At 40.2% G+C, this 23811-nt stretch overlaps 1 protein-coding gene across 3 annotated transcripts in view; it reads left to right on the top strand.

The window, feature by feature from the left end:
* The window catches only part of SLC23A2 (solute carrier family 23 member 2), a 118942-nt gene that overhangs the window by 22823 nt on the left and 72308 nt on the right, over nt 1–23811 (top strand). Inside the window, exon 1 of one of the 3 annotated variants that reach the window (XM_037051699.1) lies at nt 13408–13877. The exons of the other annotated variants lie outside the window; for them this stretch is intronic. The gene's annotated coding sequence lies outside the window, so the exon portion shown is untranslated. Of the gene's footprint in view, nt 1–13407; nt 13878–23811 lie in introns of those variants that run through there. 3 annotated transcript variants of the gene reach the window in all.

Raw genomic sequence — 23811 nt, forward strand, 5'->3', positions numbered from 1 at the left:
GCCAGTTGCCCAGATTGTTGTACTTGGATCAACACAGTAGTCTCTCGATCTTCAGTTTATCCATCTGTGGGCTCTTTCTGCTCTTACCACCTTCCTAGAACTCAGCTTTCCTAACATTGGGTTGCATTTGGACTTTTGAGAGTCCTTTGAACCCTGCAAGGGGTTTTTCTGCCTCCACCTCCCGCGGTTTCCATGTCCTGCATACTCACCATATTTATGCCTACCTCTGGACTCCATCTTAGCCTTTCACTCGGGATTCTGCATCCTTTCAGCCTGACCTTAGGTTTCACTTCCCCAAAGTTCATTTCTGAACATTTCAAGCCCAGTTGAGTTCCTTTCTCTCCAAGCTCTCATGCACAGTTTGATAATTGTGTTTCTGTAGTTCCCTAGTCATCCCAGTCTGTCCACTTAGATGGTAGATTGCTTCATACATATGGCGTTTGCACCTCAGTGTTCCGGCTTTTTGTAGCAGTATGGGAGACTGGCCGAATGATTGGTTTATTCTGTTTTCTCTGACACTGTCAGTAAGAGTCCCAGCATGTTAAGCTTTTACTAAACAGAAAAGTGAAGGCTTGCTAGTTTTATGTTTGTTATCAAGAGCATATAAGATGATAGTTAACTGCCTGGATGCTCATGGCTAAGAATGCCCGCTCTGCCCAGTGTCTGGACCCTGCAGACCAGGATGCCTGGTTCTGGTCCGGGCTCATTTTAGAAGTTGATCCACACATGTGCAGGGACTCAAAAATAAACTGGATCAAAAACTTTTAAGGAGGGAGAGAAGATTTCTATTTTATTAGCAGCTGATTTCCAAAAGGCTCTCTGGTAATTCTGATATTTTTGTTTTTTTAGACTGTGTGCAGACCTCAGTGTCTCAGTTTCTCGTTACTAAATGTGTCAAAAAAATGCTGTGTTGTTTATAGTTCCATCAGTAACCACAAAAGAGTTCAGTATTTCTTGGGTAGTTTCAAAACACTATGTAAATACTGATGACTACAGAGCTTATATAAAAAGGAAGGGTTGTGTAACGGTTACTGTGAAGGTGGTTCCAAGCATATTAGAACAGCTCCAGCCTTTACAGGCGGATATGTTGGGTTAAGATCAGATGTTTATAAATTGTCTGAGTCTTACTTTCTGTTTGGTATAGGAAAATCTTGTCAGTTACTCTGTCCTGTTCCTTCTATGATAATTCTTTTTATATACAGGGTTTACTTTGTTTCAGGTTTGCCTATATTACCAGAACTTGCAGTTTGGTGGTTATAAAGGCCCTCTCTTGCATTTGAGCAGTGTTTACCCTTGGATGGACCCTGTGTTTTATTTAGATTTCTAAGCGCTGGTTTTAACCTTCCAGGGAAGAGCTCCAACTCCCCTTTTGATCTTCCAGTTTGCACTTGTCGTTAGCACATGGACTTCTACTCTGTCCTTTCTCACATCTGGCTCCCTCCCTCCTCCTCCCAGTGTTGAGATGTGAGAAATTTATGGCACCGGCTCCTCTCCATCAGAGTGTGGGCTGCACAGCTGCTTGTGTAGGATAGTAATGTAGGGTGTGTTTGGATGTTGGGCTGAGACATACGGCCTTGCCTGTGTCAAATGTGTGTTTCTGAAGGCAGAGTATCAGAACATGTTCTTTGGATGGAGCCTGATCGTGATTACCATGGTTGTATATGCTGACATAGCATTTGCTTTTCTCTTTTCCTGGTAGCCACTATTACTGGACCAGTGCTGTCCAATACAATTGTGGTGGGAGTCACATAATGTAATTTTCTTTCTTTTTTTTTTAAAATTCTTGTTCAAGTACAGCTTTCTTTTTTTTTTAAATTTTTTAAAGATTTTATTTATTTATCTTAGAGTGGAAGGGAAGGAGAGAGAGAGAGAGAGAAATATCAATGTATGGTTGCCTCTTGTGTGTCCCCTTCCAGGGGCTGGGAACTGGCCTGCAACCCAGGCATGTGCCCTGACTGGGAATCGCGATCGTGTGGTTCGCAGGCCCGTGCTCAATCCACTGAGCTACACTAGCCAGGGCCACATAATGTAATTTTCTAGTGGCTATATTAAATAAGGTAAAAAGGAGTTAAAATAATTTTTAGTAATATATTTTATAACCTAATATATAAAAAACATCATCACTTCAAGTAATCAATATAAAATCATTAATGAGATATTTAACTTTTCCCCCCAGTAGTAACTCTTTGAAGTCTGGTGTGTATTTTATATGGCACATGTCAGTGGAACTGATCTCATTTCAAGGGCTAAGGAGTCACGCGGGGCTGGTGGCACAGCTCGAGGCCCACATGGCTTTGTCTGCTGTTGAGTAATATGTTCATAAGCTGTTGGATTTGGGGGTGTGTCATAATGTAAGCCACTTCCATTCACGAACTGCTAGTAATATGTACTTGCAGTCGGATGATGCTTCGATCCGCTTCCCCTTTTTCATTTTTTTCCTGCCAAACTGAGAGGTTTCCCATTGCCTGGAAATGTTTCTGATCCAGTTCAACAAGTAAATGGATGGGTAGGCAGTCTTCCTAGATGTTACTTCATTTATTCCCTGGCTTAAGAAAATAATTTCTTTAAAAAAAACTTTATTTATTGTTAGAGAGAGGGGAGAGAAGGAGCAAGAGAAGGAGAAACATCCATGCGCAAGAGACACATTGACTGGTTGCCTCTTGTACACCCTCAACTGGGACCTGGATGGCAACCCAGGCATGTGCCTTGACTGGGAATTGAACCAGTGACCTTTGAGTTCATAGGTCAATGTTCAATCCATGGAGCTACACCAGCCATGGCAGAAAAAAATTCTTAACAATTTATATATATGTGTATGCGTGTGTGTGTGTATACATATATGCATAATTTTATTTTTAAAGTAATTTTTTACCCAGTAATCACAAATGTATTTTGTAGCTTATAGTTGTAAACATGTTCAGTTTAGGGTCCAATGAATATTTCTCATTTATTTTGAAAAAGAAAGAATGGATGGCCTAGGAAAATGTGAAGAAGTACAGCTATTATAAGATAAAAACGGCCTTGGAGAGAGTTGAGAATAAAAGGATGTGAGGAAATACAGGTAAATTAAGAATCCTTGAACATAGTTGGTTTGGAGAACATTAAGAATGTCTACCTTGTGACCACATCTTTTGGTTGGTTTCCATAGTTACTCAGGTGTCAGCAGCAAGTCCTCAGAAATAAGGGACTTAAGTATCTAGTTACAGGAGAGCGCTGCCCCGCTGGGGCTGCTGCTGTTTAGGGGAGCACACTGACTCTGTCAACAAGATGTGTTTCTTCAGCACTGGTTTTGAGTGCCTTCTAGTCTCTTTGTTTGTCTCATCTGCGTATTTATTTCTGTATTGTTCTTAGGCCTTGATTGAGGGTTTAAAGATTACAGCAATATACATCATCTCTAAGTCGCTGGTTCTTTCAGCCTCCAAACCCTCCAAACCCTCCAACCCCTCCAACCCTTCACACTATCTTTTCCAGGGAGTTTTACTTCCAGTTCACATCAGCGGTCTTGGGTCTTGTCTTCTTCCAGGTGACTGTGTGGGGATCTTGAGCTTGGGAGGGTCTCCTCTCTGCACACATTCTGTCCTTCTTTGTTCTGGTTTCCTCTCCAGGGGCCCTTATTCCTTAGGCACTGCTGTTTTCTGGCTTCCCCTTGCCTCCCTTACCCTGTTTAATCGCTGTGGATTTTAGAGGGAGTCATGTGATTGTCATCTTAATCAACATCTTGGTTTCTTCACTCTGGCCCTGTAACATTGCCAGCCTTCCTCAGTGGCACAGCCCTATTTAATTTTTCTGTTTTTTTCCCCTTCAGTTGCACTCTGCTGGAGAGAAACCAGACATTAAGGTGACTTTTTCTACTACACATTTATAAATTCTGGGCTCAGCCGGACCCTGAACTACTTTTTTCTCTCTTTATGTCATTCTTTTTACTAATCCTTTTCCCAGTTTCATCCTCAACCTCCTTCCTCTCCACCATGATTTCCACTTCTTAGATCATTAAGAAAGTAAGTCGGCAAATAACTGCTCCCTCAACTTCCTGTCTGCTTACCTCATCAAGTATTGAGAAATAGGATTGCTCCCTTGATTCCACAGAGGATATGACACAGTCACTACAGATGGTCATGGGGAAGGGTTGTGACAGACTAAATGTTTTCCTACCAGGGTTATAGGATGGGTAACTGCCCGTTTCTCCCTGTGGCATAGTTAGAACTTCTCACCTCTGGTCTATGGAGGTAAGTTTCTGTGTTAGAATTGGTACAACCCAACAACAATCAAATAAATAAATTAAAAAAAATAAAATAAATGTAACCAAAAAAAGGAAAAGAATTGGTACCCTTGGAGAAGGGCAGGTTAAATTACCTCCCAAGAAGTCACACTGCTCATTCTTGGCACAGTAAGGGCTGGAATCTCCATCGTGGCCTTAAGTATTAAAGTAAAATACTGCAGGTAGATTGTTTGCGGGGGGTGGTTAAAGTTGATAATGGATGTACAAGGAACAAGATCCGAAAGGTACGTGAGGACAGATGTGGAGAATTAAGTCCCCTCCCTCTGCCTCATCCGAGTCCCCTCTCTGGAGGCAGCCGCTTTTACCAGTTTTTATGTGTGTGTTTTATGTATCCTTGTAGAGATTGTCTTCAAGTTTGTATTTAATTGTGAAAATTCCATTATTAGGAAATGAGAGAATGAACACTCATATGCCAGATAACCAGGTCTAATAAATTTAAACGTATTACCTTTGCTGTAGGCTTTTTTAAAAAAAATAAGACATTTTAGATACCCTCTTTGCGGATCTCATTTCCCTCCCTCTCTCACTTAGAGGTAACTTTTTTAGTCTGTATTTTTACTTTTATATTATTTCATGTTTATATACCCAGAAACTCACATACGATATTGCCTGCATGAATTAAAACCTTAAAGATCTCACGTGATGTGTGTCCTACAACCTACTTGCTCATTCAGGAATGTATTTTCAAGCCATGTTGACCCAAGTGGCTAGAGCTTATTGTTTTGATTGCTTTTTTATTTCACTGTTTAAACATACTAGAACTTGTTTATACATTCTATTGATGTGTTAGTTGCCTACTGTTAGAAATGGACACGTCTTCAACCTGCTGGGTGTTGCCAAATTGTTTTCCTAAGTATTTTGAGCCTATTTACATTTCTGAAAACTGAGTGTGAAAATTTCTGTTTACCTACGGCCTTGCCAACACTTGGTATTATTGAATGCTTTTATTCTGGCCTTATCTGATGGGTGTGGAATGATGCCTTGTGTTAAAAGGGCTATGTCATAGTTTGTTTATTCATTAAAGGTTGTTAAAAGTGTTGTTTCCAGGTTTTGGCTATTGTAAATAAAGCCACTATAAATATTTATGTACAGATTTTTGTTTAAACATAGTTTTCATTTCTCTGGGTAGATATCCTGGAGTAATATCGCTGGGTCTTAGGGTAAATGTGTGTTTTAACACAAAGTGCTCCTGCCGTTTTACATACCCATCAGGAGTGTGTGGTGGTTCCAGTGGCTGTGTCTTTGTTACACTTGGTCTTGTCTTAGCAGTCTTTTTTTTAGTCATTCTAATAGGTATGTCATACATTTTTATAGTGGAAAAAAATTAAAAATTGATTGTATTTTTAAATGATATAAAGTAATTGATTTTTATCTGCCTTGGTCTTGAATGATCCTTTTAATTGCCTTCAATTAAAAAATCAGAGCATTGTGTTAGGGTATCCAAATAATCATAGATGAAGTGGTACATTGCAGCGTAGTATTTGCAGGCTGCTGCTAGAAAATTTGGTAAATGTATTCTTCTTGCTATCATCAAAGTTCACTAAGCTGTGGAATCTATCTATCTATTTATTTATTTTTAGAAATTGGGGGAAGGAGGGAGAGAGAGAGCACGAGAGAAACATCAGTTGGTTGTCTTTCACAGGTCCCAGCTTGGGACCCAGCCTGCAATCCAGGCATGTGCCATGACTGGGAATCAAACTGGCAACCTTTTGGTCTGCAGGCCAGTGCTCAATGCACTGAGCCACACCAGCCAGGGCAGAATCTTTGATTTACTGGTTAGATATTTTGTTTATTTCTGGAAAATATGTATTAAAAATTTATAGCAAAAGTGTATTTAGTCCGCATTTTAACATCATCATCTACCTATTGCATAATTATTACCCCCTCCAGGCTTTCAGTAATATTTAATTTAGCCTCGGCTGATGTAGCTCAGAGGATTTAGTGCAGGCCTGTGAACCAAAGGGTGTTGGTTCGATTCCCAGTTAGGGCATATGCCTGGATTGTGGGCCAGGTCTTCTCTACACACCCTCCCCCCACCCAACCCCCTTGGTAGGGGATGTGCCAGAGGCAACCACACGTTGGTGATACTCTTACCCTCTTTCTCCCTCCCTCACCCTCTCCCTAAAAATTAATAAATAAAATCTTGGAAAAAAAGATTTAACTTGAGGATACTTGTTTCATTACTAAAAACAGAAGTGCAAAAACTACAGATGTAGTCCAACACCATTATTTTACAGTGCAAGACACCTTACAGTGCAAGGCCCACTGGGTAATGACTTTCCTGCACTTACATCACCATGCATTGTCTATAGTGCTTCTGGATTCCCAGTGCAGTGCCGTTTTTCTACTGTCCCTTGTATTCTTTTGCATGGTGCTGACCAGAACACCCTGTAATATGTATCTTAAGTTTGAAGGATGCTGTTCCCGGTGGATTTACTTTCAGAGTTGGATAAGCTTGTTTGTACTTTGATTGCTGAATTCTGGCCAGTGCTGTCAGCACACATTCTGCATTGTGCTTTGAGATTATGAATGAGTGGCCATCGTTTTAAGTGTCTGCCAGAGAAGCCAGGTTAATGAGTCTTTGATAGTCAAGGTGAACAGTGAATTTATTCATCTTACCCAGATGTTTACCCTTTATTATGATCCTTTCATTTCATGGAAAATAACATTCAGCTAGGTTAGAAACTGATCCATTTTTTTGGAAAATTTAGTAACTGGGGTTATTCCAAAAGTGTTGCCTTACCAGACTTTCTCTCTCCTTTTTAAAAAAATTATTGTTTCAAGCAATAAACAACAAATGTTGGAGAGGGTGTGGGGAAAAGGGGACTCTGGTCCACTGTTGGTAGGATTGTAGACTGGCACAACCATTATGGAAAACAGTATGGAATTTTCTCAGAAAACTAAAATTGAACCTGCCCTTTGACCCAGTAATTCCACTGCTAGGATTGTATCCTAAGAACCCTAAAACACCAGTCCCAAAGAACATATCCACCCCAATGTTCATAGCAGCACAATTTACAATAGCCAAGAGTTGGAAGCAAACTAGGTGCCCGTCAGTAAATGAATGGATCAAAAACTATGGTACATATACACAATGGAATTCTATGCAGCAGAAAGAAAGAAGGAACTCCTACCTTTTGCAACAGCATGGATGAAACTGGAAAGCATTATGCTGAGTGAAATAAGCCAGGTGTTGAAGGACAAATACCATATGATCTCACCTTTAACAGGAAGCTAAACAACAAAACAAACAAGTGAGCAAAATATAACCAAAGACACTGAAATAGAGAACAGGCTGACAGTGACCAGAAGGGAGAGGATTTCAGGGGAAATAGGGGAGGGATTTAGAGGAACATATATAAAGGATACATGGACAACAACTGAGAAGGGTGGAAAAGGGAGGGGGGGAACATAGGAGTGGGATGGGATGGGAGTAATAGACAGAATACTGTACTTAAAATAATTAAATAAATTTAAAAAATACAAATTATTGTTTCAACATTGCAGTGGGAAGAGGAAAAGGAGAGGTAATACTTATTTTTAGTCACATTCCACTTGCCAAAACTTAGTTACATGGCCATATCTAGCTGCAAGGGAGGCTGGGAAATGTTACCCAAAGTTAATTGGTCATGTATCAAATTAAAATCAAGGGTTTTTATTATGTTATTTCTTTTTTTTAAGGATTTTATTTATTTTTGAAGAGAGGTGAAAGGCGGGGGAGAAAGTGAGATAAACATCAATGTATGAGAGAAATATCAGTGGGCTGCCTCTTACAAGGCCCCTATTGGCTACCTTGCTTGCTACCTAGGCATGTGCCCTGACCTGCGATTGAAACCAGTGACCTTTTGGTTTGTAGGAGGATGTCCAAGCCACTGACACAGCACACCAGTGAGGGCTATTATGTTAATTCTTAATTGAATGAGAGAAGACCCTTGGAGACACCTAGTGGTCTCTGGTACTTATATTAATGAAATAGGGAAGTTGCCATGTGAATCAAAATAATGCATAGTCAGATATAAGTTGGATATGAATGAAAATGTATTCTAATTCTATTTTTTTTAGTGCTTATAGAATTTTATTCCCCCCTAGGTTGGTTTATCACAGAGTAGTTTTTGTTCATCCAATAATCCTAAATCTCCTTGTTTATTTATTTGGAAAGACAGAAATAGATTATCACCGAATGTGGAAGATGTTTTCCTTTAAAAAAAAAACAGTTTAGCCCTGGCTCATGTAGCTAAGTGGATTGAGTGCAGGCTGTGAACCAAAGGGTCACCAGTTTGATTCCCAGTCAGGGCACATTTCTGGGTTGCGGGCCAGGTCCCCAGTATGGGCTACGTGAGAGGCAATCATACATTCATATTTTTCGCCTTCTCCAAAAATGAATAAATAAATCTTTTTAAAAACATTAAGAAAAAACATAGTTTATATTTTGTCCTTAAAGGGTAAACATAGATCAGAGATTACATTAATCAAAATTGATATTTTATTCTAGTGCTTTTTTTTTAAAGAAAAACTCATTAAAAATTTTTTTAATTTAACTCTGTTCAAGTACAGTTAAGAAAAACTCATTTTTTAAGTAGACAGAACCATTACCTGTGAATAATTCTTTTGTCTTCCCCTTTCCATTATTCAAACTTTAAAAATCTTTTGCTTATTGTGTTAGTTAGAACTTTCAGAGTGGTCTTCTGTAATGAAGGCTCTTAGGTTCTCTCCTGTTTGTGGCTCAAATGGGCTCCCTCCAGGTTTTCCAATATATAAGCATCTCCTTAGCTATTGGCATGAGATAGGAATTCTTTCTGAGGACATTTTTCTTCTGTGTTGGAATGTACTAAGGCTTTTATTTAAAAAACTGATGTCGAGTTTTTATCATATGCTTTTCTGGTTTTCATTGATTTTACATTTTTCCTTCTTGTAGCACAGAAACCCCAAACCAGGGAGCTACTTAAGTGTTCATGATACTCCAAAAAACCCACCTGGTGTGGACATCCAGTTTATTGCTTGCCTTACAGGGGAGCCCACCGACCGTGGCGGGTAGTTGTGAGAGAGACCGTGCCTCCTCCAGGCTGAGGCTCGTTATTAGGTGTCCCAGAGAAAGGAGGCACACGGCCTGCACGTGACTCTAAACTATGTTACCTCAGTGTGTACAAGGGTCCAGAAGCAGTCACAGAACAAGAAGGAGGTAAGGAGGGAGTTAGACTTCATTCCCAAAACAATACCTATTCCTTCTGGCCAGTGGCCAGTCGGCCACTCAGTCCTGGGACAGAGAAGGCCATGTCTGTTGATCCCACACTGTTGATGTGAGTTGTGATACACACCAGCTTTATTCCTTCTCTTGTGCTTTGTTAAATTTGGAAGCAGGATCATGCTAGATTTCTGAAATGATTGACAAACTTTTTGCCCTTTTTCAGTGCTTTCGAACTGTCTGAATAGCATAGCAAGTAACTGTTCCTTAAGGCTTGGAGATGTTTGCCTGGGAGCCACCTGGGCCCTGTGTAGTTTGAATGGAAAGTCTATAAGCCCTGTGGCCTTGGGAGCTTTAGGAGCACCCTTGGATGCATTTATTAAATTTGTCAGTTCTGTTGCTTATTTCCTAGATAATTTCTCTCTCTTTAATTTCTTTTTACTTTTGCCCTGGCCTTGTAGCTTAGTTGGCTAAGAGCATCATCCTGATACACCAAGGTTGCAGGTGTGATCCCTGGTCACAGCACATACCAGATGCAACCAATGAATGCATAAATAAGTGGAACAACAAGTCAGTGTTTTTCTCTCTGTCTCAAATCAATCTAAAAAATTTTCTTTTTACTTTCTTTAGGGTATCTTGTTGCATATTCTTTCTTGTTTGATTGTAATGGTATTTTTGTAGTTTTAGTTCCACCTTTGACCCAACAGTTATTTGGGAGAAGGGCTTAAAATTGTGAAATTGTTAGGCTGTGGTGGTTGATAATGATTTTTTTTCTTCTTGGCAAGAAAGTCAGGCAATGAGAAATATAAATGTTCCTTTTTTTCGGGGCTGAAATTTTCATTTGGCATGATGGTCACTTTCCACAAATGCTCTTTCGCCATTGCAAACAGCTTTGTTTCCTGTGGGGTGCAAAGTTACCTATTATGTTAGCCATGTTCATGAATTGGGCAGATTCTCTAATGGATGTAAAATAAAATTAATGTGGAGATCAAGTCTGTGTGCATAGCCCTCTTGCTCCTCATGTCCTTGGAGACAGGTATATTTGTGAACTCTTGGTCATTTCTTTTATACTGCTAGCCATTGTGGCCCTTATTTGAATGAAATATAATGTTCAGAACATAAAAATTGACATATTTTTGTTGAATTTGTACTTTTAGTAGTATAAAATGACTATCTTTTTCCCATCATACTTTCTGGCAGGGATTCATTTTGTCTGACACTCAAAAAATAACAGTAAAGCAGCATTAATATTGCTTTATCTTTTATTGTAATGATTTTAGAGAAAAAGGGAGAGGGGAGACAGAGAGAAACATCAATTTGTTATTCCCCTTATTTCTGCATTCCTTGGTTGCTGCTCTTTATATGAGCCCTGACAGGGTAGTTGGACCTGCATCCTTGGAGTATCGGGACAACTGTCTAACCAGCGGAGCCACCTGACCAGGGCGTGATGCTTTACCTTGACTTCACTTTGTGAAAAGTCTGTCTTCGGGCATTTATGTTTTTGATACATCTAAGAATATTTTTAATGAACTAATTTACAAGTTTAATTTGTTTTCTGTAGTATGTTTTAAATTCTAATGTTGGTTTTAAGTAAAAAACTTTATTAACTTTTTTGTTTTAAGTAAAACAAATAAAAATAAAAAACCTGTTTCTCCAGTTGTCAGTACTAAGATCTAATGGTATTTTTCCATTCCTGTCTGTTTGGGAGAGAGGCTTTATCATCTTACTCCCTATCTTCAGTCTTTATTAATGTCCTCTTTCCTGTCCTGCTTTATTATTATGAATTACCAATTTTATAGTACATAGCATATGCTTACAGAATAATTTGACACACGCGCTTGGTTTTGTAGCTGGGTTTAGGTTCCTTATTTAATTTTGTCCAATATTGATGGTTTTGGTTGGCCTGCATTATTTTCAGCCTTGTGTATTAGCGGCCTTTCTGAATCTTGCCTCTTCCGTGGTTAGAATAAGGCCTCAGCCCTCCTTCCCCCCTTTCTTTCTCAGCCCGTGCGTATCTGACATTGCAGTTGTTTGCTTTCCCACTTGAAGGCCAACTTGTCTGGGTATAAAGTTCTTTGGGAAAACCCTTTCTTCAGTTCTATAGATCAGCTATTTTCTGTTGACTTCTGGCATTTAATTCTGCCTTGGAAAATCCTGGGGCTCGTCTTAATTATTACTGCTGTTTAAGTAAACCAGACATTATCTCCTCCTTGAATATTTTTATGACTTTTTCATCCTGTAGTTAAATTATTTTGCCAGGATATGTCCAATTTATAGGTTTTATTCTCTCTGATTTTGTTTGAATCTGGTGTGCCTCTATAATCTCTGTTCTCAAGTTTTTCTTAATCTCAGAATAGTTTTTTTTAATTCTACACTTTTGTATCTTTAAGTCTGTTCCATTTATTCTTTATAACAAAGTTTTATTGAGATATAATTCACATACCATAAAGTTCTCCCATTTAAGGTCTATAGTTCAGCAGCTTCTAGTAAATCACCCTTTGTGCAAACATCACCACAATCAAATTTTAGAACATTTTTTTCATCCCATAAAGAAATCACAAAACCATTAAAAGTTACTCTCCATTCTGGTCCCCCATTTGTACTCCAGCCCCAGGCCACCACTAACCTGCTTTCTGTCGCTATACATTTACCTCTTCTGGACATTTTGTAATATAAGTGGAATCATACAACACAACTGGCTTCTTTGTTGTTTTTCTGTGAAGTCTAGTTAAGAAACACTGATTATTCATGTCTTGGCTTTGCTGTTTGTTTTTTTCCCTCCAGGGTTCTCATCTCCGAACTGGTGCTGCCTTTCTGGCAGTACTGGGGTTTCTGAGGCTTTTCTTCCACCTTTCGGTTCTCTGCTGTTTTCTCTAGTTTCACTTCTCTTTGTTGCTTTTAAGTTAATTCTTCCCCACCCCAGTTTCTTGTCTCTTGGTCCCATTTTATCTAATTGTCTGATCTTGTTTCCTCCTTTTTAGAAAAAGAAAACACAACTTGTTTTATTTTGTTTTTTCTTTTCTCCTTTGTTCTGAATTGAAATCACCTTTTGGTTTCTGCAGTAGAACCTTTCTGAGGTTAGTGACTTGGCAGAACATCTTCGGTACAGTTCTGTTCAGAATACAGAAACTCAGAGTATTTTTTTCATAGGCTACATGCTGGGTTTTCCCTCTTGGCTCACTTAGGAGCAAGGGATGTTCTGGTCTGCCTGGGCATGTTGACCTGATGGGTTGGGTGTGTTACGCGTGACCTGTGTTCTGGGCACTTGTGGTGCTGAATCTCCTGCCCCTGCACAGTTGATGCACTTGGCTTTCAGCCTTCTCTCCAGCTTGTCCTCCCGTCAAGTCACATTTTCCTGTTACGCTCACTGCTGATTTCCTTAAGTTTATTCATGAATAAATAATACTTTGAGCTCCTTTCCTCACAGAGTTGTCCTGGTTCCTCTTCTGACTTTATCCCAGAGACTTCGTCTTCTACGATATGCATTGCTGCTGACAGTGCCTGTCTGTTCCCCATTGAGCCTTATGGTCCCTGTCTGGATTTGGAAGTGCAGCCTGGTGTTGGGGAGTTGGAGGCAGGAGTCCTCACAGCACATCTCGAGGGGCAGACTGTCCTCTCCCAGGTTTCTGGCAAGCTCGGGCCTGGAATCAGGACTAGAAAGGACCAAAGTCTGATTGTGGGTGTGGCTTCTTCCCTCTTACTGATAGGAAGTTGTCAGTGTGAGTTTGCCTTTTTATGTGTCTTCATGGGCACTTTCACTTTTCATTAGGGCCTCTGTTGCTAGTACCCGCATACCAGATGCGGTGTCCAGTTGGGATCACAGTGATCTGTTGGCTTTTTCTGTCATTTAATAGATCTCGTACCTTGAGATCTATTTTTAATCTCTGGAAGTCTTTGAGCTTTGTAAACACTTTGTCTTTGGGCCCCCAAATGGGGAAATGAAAAATTACCAGGGAGTAAAATTAATCCCTCTTTACACTGAAGCTGAAACCAATGTGGGTGGACTTGTTTGTCTGAACAGAAGGATTTGGAAAGATAGGTTTTAATTTCCCTTATTTGTGTGGGTTTGAGAAATGTAATCCTAGCTGCTGTTTGGTTTCCACAATAGAATATGCAGCCTGCCCCGTGGAGACAAGAGGCACGGTAAGTAGCCATGTAAAAAGCATGCAGTAACCACTTGTTACCAGGCGGTGGCTGTTGTGTAACACAAATAGATAGCATTGCTGACCAGGTGGTGTGGTTATACAATTTTGGCGAGCGTGTTGGTTATAAAAGCTGAAATTCCTTCAGCACCTGAAGTGTCTCATGCGGAACATTAGAAAGATCCCAGCCTTGCGGAGATGCCGGCACAACATTAGTGGGTAGGGTGCTGATTAAAGAATATTTTTGTGGATAGGGTATGATTTCACTCTGGAGGTAAGACCATTTCTTGGTATATAAGCTCTGCTTCGGGGAATTGGTCTTTTTATGTGTGTTTCTGGGTGTGTATCTGTGACAGTGTGTGCTTCTCTCTGGGATCATGTGTCTGGTTTTTTTTGCAAATATACGGCCTATGTGTGTGTGTGTGTGTCTGTGAGGTGGGTAAGGAAGCTGTGGCTCAGGTTTGCCCAGCTGGGCTGGCAGAAAGTCTCCGAGGTCTTTCTTGGTGCTGTCAGACATTATTTAAGTAGTAATAGTTGAACATTAACATTTATGTACCTCTTTGAAAGCTGTGCCCCTTATTAAATATGGGAGAAGGAGCGATGATAAACACCTGATCTAATTAAAAATGTCAAAATCAGTGGTGTTCAGGTGCTCATTTACCTTCTTGTTCCCTGAGTGAGGTCCAGTCCTGGGACTTCTGATGTTTTGTGTGCTTATTTACATTTTGTTCTATGAAGAATTTTAAGGGTTAGAGGAAAAGTAAAAAGGAACATAGATTAAACAAACTTGATGGAGAGCCTGGAGTCTCTTATAGTTGAATACATCTATTTTTAATCTTTTTAAGTTTTGGGGGCTGTAAAAATTTCAGGTTCAGACAGCAAAAAAAGCAATACATCTGTGGTGTAGGACTCAAGTGATTGCCGATTCTATATTGAATGAGCACACACACACATGCATAAAAATTGGGGACTGTGCTTCTTTGTAGAAAAGAGTATGTATAACATATAGGTGTGGGAAGTTTATTTAAGGTCAGGCACAAGATTACTTTGATCACTGTGTATTTGGTGTTAATCAGGAGAATAATTACAGTGTCACAGACGCAGGTAATTGTCGTGCAGTTTAGGCAAACCCACTCTCAGCCATCAGATAATCCTGCTGGGTAGGTGAAATTTCAGCACTTCTTTTCCTTATCTTGGGAGAGTCTTCCAGGAGGAGGTGAAACTCTTGGTAGACTGGACTAGGGGGCAGTGGGGTTGGGGTGGGGAGAAAAAGGGTGTTGCAGAACAGATCTGCAAATGGGAATTTCTTCCAGACAGTAGGAAGATGGCAGGTGATTGAAGAAGTAAGCAAATGTGTCAAAGTCCAGCAAAACTGGGCAGATGTATTAGGTAGTTAGGAAATAAGGGAAAGATGGAGCTAGGCCTCTCTGATTAGGTGACAGAAGGAAATTTGGCATTGGCACTTGGGGCAGAGGAAAGGGTGAGAACATGCCAAAGAGGAATGGTGTGATGGGAAGAATAGTTCAGGGAGAGAGGTGATAGTACAATGAACTTGAGGCAAGGTGTGAACAACTATTTGAAATGATTGTCCTAGCACATGGGCAGCGGTGGCAACAGTAGCTATAGGTGACCAGGGAGCCATCAGCTGTGCTGATTGGAGGATGGAGCTGGGGCAAAACAGAGGGGAGCACACGGTTAGCAGGGAGGAGCCACCCCTGGGAAGTTACCTTAGCACCCAGGGCAGTCCTTATACTGGAAAGAGGGGGGTCATCAAATATCAAGGATCATTGGAGATGTGGAAGAGGAGAAATCTTTCTTTCTACTCCCTGACAGTAAGTGGGGACCTACTTCCCTTGTCTTCCTCCAGCATGACCTTTAGACATGACCTCTCATGCCTTATCTGGCTACTCATCTTTAGAGCCTTGTCCTGCTGATCCAGGAGGGAATAGGAGCAGCTTTTGTGCTCTGAAGATGATTGCTGTGTTTGCCACTTGTCCTTGGCTTTTGTCCAGGGGTAAATCAGCCTTTCTGTCTCCACAGTTCAGAAAATTACCCTTTGATAACCACCCTTCCTGTACTTTTGATAAGAGTTACATGAAATCATGTTTGTATCTTGAATGTGATAGTCAATTCTGCACGTTTTTATGTTATTAAAATTCTATATAAAAGTAGCTTTTCAGTGGCCTCTGTAGTGACTGATCAATACATTAAAAATAGTGTTTAAAGGAAAAAAATCATTTGCACAAAAAGTGATATGTTAAGTCACGCGGAGTAGAAGTACATTCAGTAAAACCCAGCTTGATTCTACTTGAGTTTTCTCAAATACACATTTATATTTTTTTAATTTTGGCCTGCGGGCTATACCTTTTGCTTCACTGTTTCTCCCTCTCCTGCCCCAGCCACAGGATTTCCTTTAATAAATCTGGAGGACAGGGGTTAGGTTTTATTTCAGGTGTTATATTACTAACGGGCCCATGGGAAAATGTTTAGGTTTTCTCCAAATATTTGAATGCCTTTTCTGCGACGGACACTGTTCCTTACCAGTTCTGTCCCTGCCTGGTTGGGGAGCTGGACAAAGAAGCCATGTGCCATAGTAACATGGAAGAATGGTAGCTAACCCAGGAATGCTTCTTGGAGGAGGAGGCTTCTTAAGCTAAAACCCAGGAATTGTAGGTCAGTGTGGTCCCAGTGGATGGTACCTGGGGGAAGAAAGTCATGGCGAGGATGATGAGTGTTAAAGTATTGTTGTAATTTTATTTAAGTAAAATTGGAGAAGAGATTGCTGGATGATATCAACCTCAGCATCTCATACCTACAACATATGAGAAAAACAAAGATCACTGATGACTTTGTATTTTAAAGCCTCTAAACCAACAAGATGTCAGCTGCTTTTTAAAAAATATTTTTAAAGACAGAAGGAGGGAGGGAGGGAGAGAGAGAGAGAGATCAAGGTAGTACATTGATTGGTTACCTCTTGCATGCCCCCGACTAGGGACCTAGCCCACAACCCAGCCATGTGCCTGACTGGAAATGGAACCAGCGACCTTTCAGTTTGCAGGCTGGTGCTCAATCCACTGAGCCACACCACCCAGGGCAGTGTCAGCTGCTTTGACCTTTTACTGTGCACTTCACTATCTTTCTCCTACCCGAGTAGTCGGTGAGTCTTCTCATCTACATAGATTGGCCATTGCTTTTCATTACTTAGCCTGTGTGTAAGACAACATCATAAACAACCTTTTGGGCTGGATTTAAGTGCTTTTTTTAGAATTTAGTGTTTAGTTTGGGAATAGAGTTTATTCTGTACCGAGGGCCTTTAGGACTAAGTCTAGAAGAGACTGAAGGGGTCTTCTGTAGGCAGGGTGTATTCTTTAACATTTGGTTTATCACTTGTACATTTTATTTTATGCACCATAAAATATTTTCTTTTAGTTAGGAATCACCCTCCCCACCCACCTTACTCAATGGATGGTCCAGGAATATTTGCCATGTCTATTCAGCAACTTTGCGTTCTCTGTAGCTTATGGTTGAGGTCCCTGACTCCATTTTTTAGGTGATTCTTAAGTAATCCAGCACTATCGGCCCAAGGGTCTTTTTCTTCCACCTTCAGAGCAGGGCTGCTGCGATGGGGCAAGTGAGTCTTAGGCACATGAACCATGGATTGTTCTTGTATTGTTTGCACTAATGTTTCCTATGTAGGTTTTTTTTGAGATTTTTTATTTTTATTTATGTTTAGAGAGAGAGGAAGGGAAGGAGAGAAACATCAATGTGTGGTTGCCTCTTGTGTGCCCCCAAGAGGGGACTTGGCCTGCAACCCAGGCATGTGCCCTGACTGGGAATCGAACCTGCGACACTCTGGTTCACAGCCTGCGCTCAATCCACTGAGCTACACCAGCCAGGTTCTATGTAGTTTTCATTTACTGCCATCTGCTTGGGAAAATGTGTATTGATAACATTTATCAAGTATTTATTCTGTGCTAAGAGCTGGGAATATAAAGATGAATTGTACTCAGGGGGACTCTACCCTTTGGGACAACTCTTAGTGATTAATTCATTCAGCTGTTGAGTGCTCTGGACTAGGAAATACTAGGTGCTGATGATGTAGGGCATGTTTTCATTTCAGGAGCAGCTCAGACCTTAGTTCCTCCTTACGCAAGCCCATCATACTTTTAAGTCATGTGGGCCCTGGGGGTGTGGCCTCTAAAGGACCGTTCTAGGGTTCTCAGTGGGTAGATTCCGAGATGGAACCTTGCCCCCAACCCTAGGATCCCTTCAGAAATCCAGGTTTTATCTGGCTTTTATTTTTTAATTTTCTTCCTCTTAAGAGAGTAAGTCCACAAACCAAGACAGTGACAGAAGGCTGACGCAACTTGTGGGGTACAAAGGAGGTTTTCTTGATTGCAGTCATTGATGTGGTTTTGTTTGAGGCTCTATAAATTTTATTTTTATTTTTTAATCCTTACCGGAGGATATGTTTTATTGATTTGAGAGAGAGAGAGGAAGGGAGAAAGAGAGAGAAACATCGATGTGAGAGAGAAACAGAAATCGGTTGCCTCCAGTAGGTGGCTTGACTGGGTATTGAACCTATACCCTTTTGATGTGTGGGGACGACACTGCAACCAACTGAACCACCTGGGCAGGACAGGGCTTGGTAGATTTTAAAGAAAGCCACCATGGGGCCATGATTCTGGGTGTTCATTCCATTGTTGTGGAGAGGGGATATTTATTTTGTTATTAGTGTTGATTACCTTTTACTACTTTGGCTAATAATAATAATAATAATAATAATAATAATAATGGTTTTGGGATTGAACCCACAAGTTGGGTATGTGCCCTGACCAGGAATTGAACCTGTAACTTGGTGATCTATGGGATGGCACTCCAACCAACTGAGCCACACTGGCCAGGGCCACTTTGGCAAATTATTTTTACGGGTTTGTTAGTTTAAGCTCAGCAAATAACCTGATTTAAATTGGGTACTTGGAATATGCCTTTTATGTCATTGGGCAGAACATTAGTTAAAGTGACTTTTAGGCTTTATTTGACTGACCCATAGTAGTATAAAGCCTTTTACCTTGAAACTGGGTTACCCTTGTTAGCTGTGCTCTGAAGTTTTTTTGTTTGTTAAATTTCTTCATTTTAAAAATTCTGGTTGAGATCTACAAAGTCGATTTTATGGCTCACTAGTGGGTAATGACTTGCAGTTTGAAAAACAAGTTCTTGGGAATGTTTGGAAAAGGCCATAGGGAGATTGCTTTGTTGTTTTGTTTTTTTTTCCGGTTACACCCTGTAAGCATAACCACCATCACCAAGACCGGACAATAACCATGCCTTACAAGTTCATTCACTGCTGCTTAAGTGTAATAACAACAGATGAGCCAGGATCAGCGTCAGAAGTGTAAACTCCCTGAGGCGTGACCCAATGTATTGGGTTGGCCAAAACGTCCAGGTGGTTTTTTCTGTAAAATAAAAGACGCATTTTTCCTTTTCATCAATAATTTTATTGGTTTGGGTATTTTGAGTATGTCGGCTGTCTTTTAAATTATTGGCTTCTAGTGGGTAGAGGCCATGGGTCCCGCTGAACATCTTCCAATGCATAAGACAGCCCCACAGCAAAGAATTATTTGGCCAAAATGTCAGTTGTACCAAGAAACTTTGCAAACCACTTACGACAGATTCGATCAGTCACAGCACTTCCTCCATACACTGCACAAATCTTTTTTGTGTGTTTCAGTTGCATTTTTACCTTTCTTGAAATAATAGAGCATAATATGCCAAAAATGTTGCGTATTTTCTATCTTCAATATTAAAATGGTTGCATAAAAATTGACCAATTTTGATGTTTTTTAAAAAATGCGTGCTCATCTGACAGCTGTCACAGTGCAATCTAACAAAATTGTTTCAAATGAAGTTAAAGACAACTAAGCACCACTAGAGCCATTGTATGGAAAAAACTAAACGAACTTTTTGGCCAACCCAACATCAGGCAGTCATTTAAGTACGTACATTTAAAGGAAGTACGTCATATACAAATTGGGGATATTTGTTCCAGTAGTCTTTTTTTTGGCATGGGTTGAAAGTGTTTAGGTCAAATGTTAGCATTGAACAGCATTTAATTCAACAGCAGAGTTAAATTGCTAGAGCAGCAGTTCAACTATAATCCCCTAATGATGGGATTTATGCAGTAAGCCACAAATTGGCTTTAAAAATGTGCTTTATCATTGAACCTGGCCACTCTGGAAGTTCTTGTTTGTGTCTTGGTAAGTACCAAACTGGCACTTGGCAAGTAGAGGTTTTGAGTTTCTTTATTCTAAAGTCTTCCTTCTTAGTCGTATACTCTCATCTTTTTCATTAGGTTTATGCAAGTGGAGAAAATACAAGAGCTGTGTCCTGCCCCAGGGTACCCATCCAAAGGTGTGGGCAACCTGAGGACCACCAGCATCAGAACTAAGTAGGTTCCTGGGTTCCAATGCAGGCCCATGGAATCAGACTGTGGGGGAGAAGACATTTAAAATTTTTTTCCCTTCAGAACTTGTATTACTGAAGTATATCTTATGTACAGTAAATGGGTATACATACAAATGGAGCCATCAGAATCACAACTATGAGATAGCACATTTCTGTCACTCTGGAGATTCTTTCTCAGGCTTTGGAGAGCCTCCCCCCCTCCATTCTCTGCGGAGGTCAGCACTGCCCTGCTTCCCTCTGTGGCGTAAGGAACCAGGCCTTGTGACTAGCTTCTTTCAACATAACGCCTGTGTGCATCCTCCGTGTTACGTACATCAGCAGTTGCTTCTTTTTCATTGCTGGGTATTTTTCGTGTGGACCCAGCATGGTTTGTGTATCCATTCACTCACTGATGAACCTTTGGATGTTTTGAGTGATGGGCTCTTATATAAAGATAACTTTGAATATCTGACTACAAGTATTTGTGTAGAAGACACCTACATTTTGAATAAACTTCCCAAGTGAACCTTAGGCACATGAACGACTGGTTCTTATGGTCTCTAGTCTTTTCTTTCTTATTCTTCTTGCACAGTTTGCATTAATGTTTTCTATATAATGTTTTCTATAGTTTCACTTAATACCATCTATTTGGGGTAAATGTGTATCTCATTAGCATGTACTATCTGTGCTGAGAGCTGGGAATATAAAGATGAATTGTACTCAGGGGACTCTACCCTTTGGGACAACTCTTAGTGATTAATTCATTCAGCTGTTGAGTGCTCTGGACTAGGAAATACTAGGTGCTGATGGTGGAGGGCATGTTTTCTTAGGGTTGGTTAGGCTTCCAAGAAATACAGAAGGTCTTGGCATTTAATTTCAAGAGCAGCTCAGCCCTGAATTCCTCTTTAAATAGGCCCGTCATACTTCCAAGTCAGGTAGCCATGCCCAGCCACAGGAGGGAGTTGACACATTTCTGGATGGGGACAAATGGTTAGAAAAAATAAGTGCAAGAGAAATGATCACTGGCTGGATAGCTGATGAAGTAAGTACTAATTGAAAGCTGTTATTCTGCGTTTGTGTCTGATTATTGGCGACTGGAGAGCTGGTGGTTTAGTTCAGGAAATGAAAAGTTTGTTAAAGATCTGAATAATTTACTTTTCTGTTTATAGCAGAATTTCCCAAATTGCTGTTTTTTCAATCTGTCAGGCTTACATTAATTTGGAGGTTGACTTTTTTTTTTTTTTTTTTTTAAAGACTGCGGTGATTTTCTGCTTGCTCTCAAGTAGTGATTTTTAACTATGGCTGCCAGAGAGCTTTAAAACATGCTCAGGCTACAGAGACCTATTCCGTCGGGCAATCTGGGTGGGGACCCAAGCAGTGGTATTTTTAAAATTCTTAGGTGGTTTCAACGTGGAAGCCAAGTTGAAGGCCACTTCTTTAGGGCAGCAGGGCAGCCTTGGTTGTTGGTACACTTCCTTTATTGTCAGTTCCCCTCTTAACCTGCTGCATTTAATGACAGGACCTTGACTCTTCTTTGCTCTTTTTCAGTAACGGAAGTTATTTTATGACTTTAGCCCGGAGGACTTTATTCCACACTATAGAGCTGTGTCCTGACCTCGAGACAGAAACAACTGAGCTGCTCTGTGTTTGCTGTGCAGTTAAGGGGAACCAGACCACCCCTCTGTTTTGGTTTCTGAAAGGTGGGGAGGAACTGGGGTGCTGATGTGTGTGTCATCAGGCTCTTGAGGAAGACAGTGGGCATGTCTTTCATTGTTAAGTAATAATTTAGAACATAGAGGAGTAAAAAGAAGAAAATAAGTCCTTTGCTGTCCCACCGATCACCATTTTTGGTTAATATTTTGGCATTAGTGTCCATGCACGTGCACACGCTCACTTTTACATGCAAAGGGGCCAGTTCTATATGTACTGTTTTATTCATTGTATAAATTACCTTTAATTCGGCCCTGACTGGTGTGGCTCAGTTGGTTGGGTGTCCTTCTGCAACGTGAAGTGTTGCTGGTTTGATTCCCAGTCAGGGCACATGCCTGGGTTGTGAGTTTGGCCTCCAGACAGGACGTGTATGAGAAGCAATCTATCCATGTTTATCTCTCACGTTGATGTTTCTCTCCCTTTCTTTCTCCCCTCCTTCCCTTCTATCTAAAAAAATAAATAACATCTTCAAAAAATTACCTTTAATCCTTTGCTTTCATTGCCTCATTTCAAACATTGATATCTTTTATTATTATTATGGTAATAACATTTAACCTGCGATCTATCCTCTGAACAAATTTTTAAGTGTACAGTAGTATAGTTAACTGTAGGCGCAGTGTTGCACAGCAGACCCCTACAACTCACTCATCGTCCGCAGTGAACTTTGTACCTGTTGGCTAGCAACGCCCATTTCCTCCTCCATCCCCGCCCTTGGCAGCTGCCATTCTGTTCTCTCCTTCTGTGAGTTAGGCTGTTTTAGATACTTTGTGTAATATTTGTCTTACTATGACTGGCTTATTTCACTTAATAAATTTTGTACATATTATTTTTAAACCTGTTTTCTTCTATAACACAGGATGAATGTCTTTCCATGTCAGTAGTTATTTCTGTGCCATCTTTTGAATGGCTACATGGTGTTCCTTTGCAAAAACATAACCACGCAGTTTTACCACTCAACTTTTCTAGTATTGGACCTTAGATGTTTTTCTAGTTTTCGGTCTTATTAATAATGTTAACATGCATTTTTTAAAAATCCTCACCTGTGCATTTTTTTCATTGCTTTTGAGAGAGAGAGGGAGAGAAACAGAGAGAGAGAGAAAAACCATGGATGCGAGAGAGAAACATCGATTAGTTGCCTTCTTATGTGCGCCCCCACTGGGGCTCAAATCTACAACCTGGGTATGTGCCCTGACCCAGGAGTTGAACCAGCAACCATTCTGTATATGGGACGATGCTCTAACTGAGCCACACTGGCCAGGGCAACATGTATCATTTTATAGCTAAAAATCTATATGTCCTAATTGTTACTGTAGAATACCTGGAAGTAGCATTTCTTCAGGATGGATATTAGGAGTGAATATGAATTTTTATAACTTTTTGATACATATAACCAGATTGCCTTCTCATTAGCAAATTTACTTTTCAGTAGGAGTGTGTCTGTTTCTCTACCGCCTTACAAATCAAGGTATTAAAAATAACCAAGGCATTAAAAACCAAAAAGATACTTCATTTCAATGTACTTTTATCTGATTTAAAACAAGGAACAAACATTTATATTGTCATTTGTACTTGGCAGGGATATTGAAGATTAGAAGCTTGTAAATTTTACCCTTAATTTTTATATTAAGGATTTTTGTTTTCTGTTTATTGATTTGTAAGATCTCTTAAAATAGTAAAGATATTAAGCATTATCTTATGTATAATATATTGTCTTTAAATTTTGTGTTATTTTTCTTCATAGAGAAATGTAAAATTTTAAAAAAGATTTTATTTATCTATTTTTAGAGAGAAGGGAGGGAGAGAAACATCTGTGTGACAGAGGCATTGACTGGTTGCCCCTTGCACGCCCCGCACTGGGGACCTGGCCCCTACCCCAGGCGTGTGCCCTGACTGGGAACCCAACAGGTGACCTTTTGGTTCACAGGTTGATGCTCAATCCACTGAGCCACACGAGCCAGGACTGAAAATTTTTTATACTACAAAATGTATTAGCTTCTGGTCTTTTCATCTTTAATGATATGCTAAGAAAGGAACCTCCCACCCTAACATTATAT

This window comes from Sturnira hondurensis, unplaced genomic scaffold (assembly GCF_014824575.4).
Source record: "Sturnira hondurensis isolate 20B ecotype Veracruz unplaced genomic scaffold, ASM1482457v3 Scaffold0007401, whole genome shotgun sequence".
Lineage (NCBI taxonomy): Eukaryota > Metazoa > Chordata > Mammalia > Chiroptera > Phyllostomidae > Sturnira > Sturnira hondurensis.